General features: G+C 45.6%; 1 long non-coding RNA gene across 1 annotated transcript; it reads left to right on the forward strand.

The window, feature by feature from the left end:
* The first annotated feature begins 1,892 nt into the window (after positions 1-1,892).
* LOC123521893 lies at positions 1,893-5,423 on the forward strand. The gene is made up of 3 exons (XR_006680237.1): positions 1,893-2,044; positions 4,197-4,298; positions 5,097-5,423. It is a non-coding gene; the product is annotated as an uncharacterized LOC123521893 (long non-coding RNA).
* Positions 5,424-6,894: the final 1,471 nt, after the last annotated feature.

Genomic DNA, 6,894 nt, shown 5'->3' on the forward strand with positions numbered 1-6,894 from the left:
CCGCGGGGTAGGAGAGAGAGTAGGCACAGGCTGGGGGGGGGCTGTCAAATTGGCATTTTTCGCCAGCAACCTGCTACGCGAATTCCCCTGGGGAGGAGGGGAAGGGGTGTGGAGGGAGGGCGGGGGGGATTTCTTGGCACGTTCTTGCCCTCCCATTCTCCCATCCCCAATCTTTTCCCGCTTCTCTGGAGGCTCACCTGTTTATTTCCATCAACCAGAGCTCACAGGGTTTGTTGTTTTTTAATGTAGGTTTGAGAGGCAGTTTCCTTCATTAGAAACATTATTGGGGAGGGGGTGCGTCGTAATTTCTGCTGGTCGAGGTCAGTTTTTTGCAAGGGGTAGGGGCTTGGCAGAGAATGCTAGCTCCAGGCTCCTGGCTGTAGCTGACCCCAGGGTTTCTGCCAGCCTTTTGGGACAGGAATTCTCTCCTTCCCTCCCTTCTTCCTTCAGCCACTTACTAACTGCCCCTCCTTGAGAACCACCACACCTATGCTTAGTCCTCCTTCGGAGAAGTTCGCTTTGAAGCTGGGGAATCCTTGTCCCTCTTAGCATCTCGGTTCCTACTTCCGAATTGGCCCCAAAGTGCTGCTTTCACCTGCTGATTGCCCAACCTCAGCCTCACCGTCCCCCACCCTCCGGTGCAACTTGTGATCTACAGATAGACCCAGTTCTCTTTTTCCGCTTCCCGCTGGGTTTCCACCCCACAGGTTAGCCACTAACTGCTAGCCTTGGGCTGAGCGAAGTGACCCCATTCCCCCACCTCTCTCCTAATTAAATCCTTGTAAGTTTTCCCCCAGAGGCCTGCTATGGACTAAAAGTTGAGCCCTGAACCCGGCCTAAGCAGCCTCTGGCTCTCTCTGATCCCCACCCGGCCTCTCTTGGTTCCCTAGAGTAAAAAAAAACACACCATAACAACCCAAAAAGCCACCTCCCAAGCTGAAGGCACACCCAAGCCCAAGTCTAACCACTCCTAAAAGGAGGAGAAACAGTGAAAGCCCAGGGACCCAAGGGTCCTTTTTTTTTTCTCCCCCTTTCCTGAATATCTCCAACATCATTTCCCTCACTAGGTTTTTCCTAGTTTATATTCCCATAATTCTTCCTAGCCGCTCGCATGCACTCTGGGCTCCTTGTCCTTTGGTAGATGGAGAAGAGGGCAGGGAGGGAAGAGATGGGCACCCTTCTCCCTGAGGAGCATCTACTTTCCTGCCACTCTTCCTGTATTGGATAGTTAACAAAACATGTAAATATATTTGCATGCTTACTTTTAAGTTATTCTTGAACTTGTGTTCTTGCTGACTAGTGAAAGACAAGGACTCTACATGGAGGGAAGGGCAAGGTTAAACAAATGCTAGATTAAGAGCTGGGCAGTTAACCTTAAGGTCAGTGGTTCAAACCCACCCATGCAGCTCTGTGGGAAGAAGACTTAATGATCAGCTCCAGCAAAGATTACGGCTCTCCACTCTTGCTCAGGACCTGGGGTCACTATCAGTCAGAATCCACTCAGGGGCGCCCAACCACAACCACAACAGAGTTGCTGAAGACCCTCATGACAGCTAGCAATCTCTCTTCTGTGACATTACCACCTAAGCCCTTCCAACTTTAGCTTCAGAACAGGAAGAGGCTGAAAATAGAACTACCGTAGGTATCCGGGCTCCTTTAGCAGATCAACTTTTACATCAGCCGCGGGAGGGACACGGGAACTTTGACCCAGAGAATGAGAGGTGAGAGAGAGCTGCGGTATTTGTAATTGGTTCCTTTGGGGAAGGGTGAGAGAGACTTTCCATGCATTTCAGAAAAGCTTTTCACAAAAAAGACTTGGGGCACCGAAGCCGATGAATGATTAATATGATGGTTTGAGATTCATTTGTTGAATTATTCATATGTTTCAGCATGTCAACAATAACAAGCACTTTCCAGAATAAATTAAAGAGTGGCTCCTGGAATGTGCTCTCCAAGAGTCTGCTGTAGATGGAGAAGAGGATTGGCTAGGAGGGAGCCCTTGAGCCGGAGAAGCTGAAGATGCGGATACAGCTGCTGGGAAGGTGTAAGTGGACAGGCTCCCTATAAACAATGATTCTAACTTTTGCAGCGTGTCTAATGTCCTGGACAAAGAAGTAACGGTGTCCGGCTTTTATTCACCTTTATCTAGGATATTAACTGTATCCCTCTGTATCTTGGTGCCTCCGTTCTCTCCCCGCATGAAGGTGTGCCTTTCATAGTTAAAAGAATTATTCTTTGAGAGGGGCTGCTTAATAAAAGGCCACCACGGAAATATTGGCAGTTCAGGGATTAAAAGGGAGGCAGAAAATGCTTGGCCTAGTGTTAGACAGCCGGTGGGTGCTAGAAAACGGTTTGGCTGACTTTGTGACATCATTTACCCTGGTTCAGTTTTCAGAGAATGCGCCAGAGAAAGGATTATATCTGCCTGGTCCATTATAACAACCATTAGCCACACATAGCTATTGAGTACATGAAATCTGTCTCGTGGCATGGGGAGCTGAATTTTAAATGTAATTTATAAAAGTGACACTAGAGTCAGGTATCGGAAAACTTTCAAGTATGTTTGGAAAAGACTACTACTTTTCAGCCTGTAAGAATTGGACATGTAAGGATAGATACAGGAGCTGCTGTAGTGTAGTGGTTACGCATTGGGCTGCAATGTGCACGGGCGGTAGCTTGAGCCCACCAGCAGCTCCGAGGGACTAAGACTGGGCTTTCTACTCCCATAAACAGCTGCAGCTTCGAAACCCGCCGGGCGTCGTCACTATGAGTCAGCATTGACTGGCTGGCAGTGTTTGGTTTTCAGTTGGGAAGCATACATTGGGCATTTCTGATGAAAATTTAGTGTTTGAAATACTAGAAGTGTAAAATAAATATACCATAGATTTCAAAGAGTACCCCCCAAAAAGGACGTAGACTACCTGTATGATAATTTTTATATCGCTCATATGTTCAAATGATGATCCATCAAGTTAAAATCAAATATATTGTTAAAACCAATGTAATCTAATGATTTCTGTTTCCCCAAGTGTGGGTTCCGGAAATTGTACAATTGTAGGAGGGGCTTTAAAGATGGTGTGGGAAGGCTCCATGGTCTTTACATTGCATACTTCCAGGGACTTCTCCAAGCCGTCTGGTGTGCGTGGCTCTTGTGCTTCCCTTTGGGCGGGCGTCGGCCTTTGTCGTCTGCTGCTCTGCCCCTGGCTGGTTCAAAAGGTGGAAAGGAGCTGTAGGAAATCCTGCTCACGTGTTTGTCGGTCACCTACTTGCCACTGCTCTGTTGCGTGTGGAGATTGGGGATCCCAAGAGGTACGGTTAGGGAATGTGAAGCCGCCTAGAGACAGCTTTCCAGATTCTGGTGCAGGAGCCCTGCCCTAGTCAGGGAGGCACACCGAGAAGGCCAGGGTGCCATTGGGTGCACATTTTCCGGCAGCAAGCACATGTAGGGGTGTCATGGGAAAATCCGCGTACTCACACCCAGCTGTCACTGCTTTATGCAAAGGCCCCTGACATTCCAAAAGATATCAGAACATCATGGCTAGTAACTGAGAGGTCAGTAGTTTGAGATCAGCAGCCACTCCCTGGATGAAAGATGAAGCTTTCTACTCCCTAAAAGCCTGACAGTCTCTAAAACCGACTAGGGCAGCCTGGCCCTGTGCACTTGACAGCAGTGTTTGGGTTTTTTTGGTCTTAGCTGTGATCCTAGAAACCTTTTAGTGATTCCACTTGCTTTTTTCTTTCCTTTTTTCCTTCTCCTCTTTTTTTATGTCTCCATCTACTGTCTGGTCCCACATCACAGCTCCACTGGTGGCCATTGGACCCACAAGATTGCCCACCCCTCACCTTCATTACAAGAACATTGCCGATGTGTAGCGAGCGAGAGTGCTGGGCTGTCTTTGGGGTTTTACTCTGCTTCGTGAGGAGGAGCCCTGGTGGTGTAGCAGTTATGCATAGGGCTGTGATCCAAAAGGTTAGCTGTTTGAAACCACCAGCCTTTCTGAGGAAGACAGATGGGGTTTTCTATTCCTGGGAAGAGTTACAGTCTCAGAAACTCACGGAGCAGTTCTAGTCTGCCTGATAGGCTCCCTGTGAGTCAGCATCAGCTAGATGGTGGTAAGTTTGGATGAGACTCAGTATGGCACTTTGAGCGACTTGGGCTGATTAGTGTTCTCCCATTTTGTTTTGGTTTTTTATAGGTGACAGTCTCCTGGACCTTGTCTAAGGTTGTGCAGTCAGAGGCTAAACAGGTTGCTAGCCTACTTAGAGAATCCTGAAGGGGCCTAAGCACTTCCTCGCTGGTGAGTGAAACACCTTGTTAAGCTTATAGTTTTTGGAAGGACTATGCCAAGGGTGTGAAAGGTGGAGAAGAAAATAGAAGAAAACCTCCTGACTTGAGGAAATCGAGACTCAGACGATGGGTCATGAGATGCCAGCACCAACATGACCTCTGCAGGCTGTGTCTGTCACCAGTAAAAGCGTGTCTGGTTGACAGACACAAGCTCTACAACTGGGGGGAAAAGGGTAGTTGTGGGTATGGAGCCAGCGGAAAGCTCTAGAATTCAAGGTCAGCGCAAGTCTTTAGCATTTGCCCCCTTAGCTGGCCATTAGGAACATTTGAAAGCCTGTGCTGCCCGGCATGGTTAACTTGGCCATGCTGTGGTAATGAGGAGGCCAGAGACTCAGTGGAGATTGTCAGGGTTTTCAGAGATGGTAGATCATTTTGAATTCAACACGTGTGATTTTTGGCTAGTTATTCTGAAAGTGTATGACCTATGCTTTAGGAGAAATTGGAATAAATACTGACTTGTGAGCACATTATGAAATTTTAATTCTTGGGGTGGAGAACAAATCTAGAGCAAAACTAAAAATCCATTCAGCTGCAGAGGAAATAATTGGACTAGAATTGTTTATGCTGCATATGTAAGAGAGAAAAGAGGGGTGATAACAAATACGAAGGAGCCAGTTGATTAACTTGCAAACTTCACGTCCCTTGGAGATTTGGGGGTTTTCAAAGACAGAAACCTGGGTCAGCATCAGAATAACAATGAATCCCTCTTTCTCTCTGCACTATTACAGACATAACCTTTTGTGACCAGCTTCTATTTCAGGGGGCCTAGGAGCGTCATGGAGCGGGAGGCTGTCTTTACAGACGAGTGTGTGAAGACTGTAAAACCGTGGCATCCTCTCTCTCATGACCCTCAGGTGATGCTTCTGTGGCAAAATAGAGGCTGACTTTGCCCAAGGTTGAGGACCCCTTTACCCCCTTGGTTTTGCAACTAATTTCTTTTTCCTCCTTAAAAGAGAAAAAAAACAATCTACAGATTTCCTACTAATCTTTGACACAAGCTAGCTTTTAAAAACTCAAGCTAGCAAAGCATTGCAGTGAAATGTAAATAAACATTTTCTATACTTCTGGCAAGGCAGTAGTTGATGTTCCAACATCTTTTGTTTATTGAGAATTTGTATAGCATCACGATTTGGACAAATATGCACATGTTATAATGTTGGGCTATGATTTTCAAGTTGCCAAAAATGTCACATTTTATAAAACACCTAGTAGATTTAAATTTTTTCAACCTCTTTCAGTCTAAAAGGTATTTTGCATTGTAGCTTGTTTCTTGGTAGTTCTGAATCCTTAGATTGGTAATCAGATGTTTACATGAGAGCATTAAAATCACCTTGGGTTCTTGTTCAGTCCATAGATGAGAGAAATGTGACATGTGTTTGGATTTTTTTTGCAGGTGTACTTTTGCATCACACATTATTTAAGCAAGTTCTTTGATAATACCTGTTTGCCATAAGTACATTATTTTTGAGATAATTGTATCTGACTTTGATCATGAAGGAACTGTTCTTGGCTGTATCATTTTTATCACAGATGAGCTGATTTTCAAATCAGTTTGATCTCCAGAGGAAAGTAGTTTATATTACCTAATTCTGTTATGATACAGTATACTTCTATACTGGGCCATGAGAACCTACAGGGGCTTGTTTTTTTTTTAATTAAAACATTTCCTCTCAAAAAACCCCCCAAAACGTTTCCTCTCAGAAAAGTCAGTTTAAGAAGTTTCTGATACACTTTTTTAAACTGCACATTTATAAAAGCAATTTTCCTTCCATCCTTTAAGGCCCCAGACGCTATATCTTTTGATAGCCAGGCACCATCTGCTTTCTTCACCACATTTGCTTGTGCACCCATTTGTCTTCAGCACACATATCTGGGAAGTGAACACACAGTGATGGTTTTTTGTTCCTTGATGCCTGATAATGGATCCCTTTAGCACCTCGTGATCACGCAGGCTGATATGTTTCTTCCATGTGTGCTTTGTTGCTTCTGATCTAGATGGCTGCTTGTTTACCTTCAAGTCTTTAAGATCCTAGACACTATATCTTTTTTTTTTTTAATCATTCGCAAAACATTTGCTCTCCACTTAAGCCTCTGGCATCAGCTCCTCATTTTTTCCCCTCCCTCCTCGCTCCCCCTTCCCTCATGAACCCTTGATAATTTAAAAATTACTATTTCATCATATCTTGCCCTGTCTGACGTCTTCCTTCACCCACTTTTCTGTTGTTCGTCCTCCAGGGAGGAGGTCACATGTAGATCCTTGTAATTGGTTCCCCTTTTCCAACTCACCCTCCCTCTACCCTCCCAGTATCGCCACTCACACCACTGGTCCTGAAGGGATCATCTGCCCTGAATTCCCTGTGTTTCCAGTTCCTATCTGTACCAGTGTACATTCTCTGGTCTAGCCAGACTTGCAAGGTAGAATTGGGATCATGATAGTGGGCTGGGGGTGGGGGGGCAGGCGGAGGGGGAGGAAGCATTTGGGAACTAGAGGAAAGTTGTATTTTTCATCATTGCTACATAGCACCCCTGTCTGGCTCGTCTCCTCC

This window comes from Echinops telfairi, unplaced genomic scaffold, assembly GCF_000313985.2.
Source record: "Echinops telfairi isolate 266 unplaced genomic scaffold, ASM31398v2 ScPeMD7_443;HRSCAF=831, whole genome shotgun sequence".
NCBI lineage: Eukaryota > Metazoa > Chordata > Mammalia > Afrosoricida > Tenrecidae > Echinops > Echinops telfairi.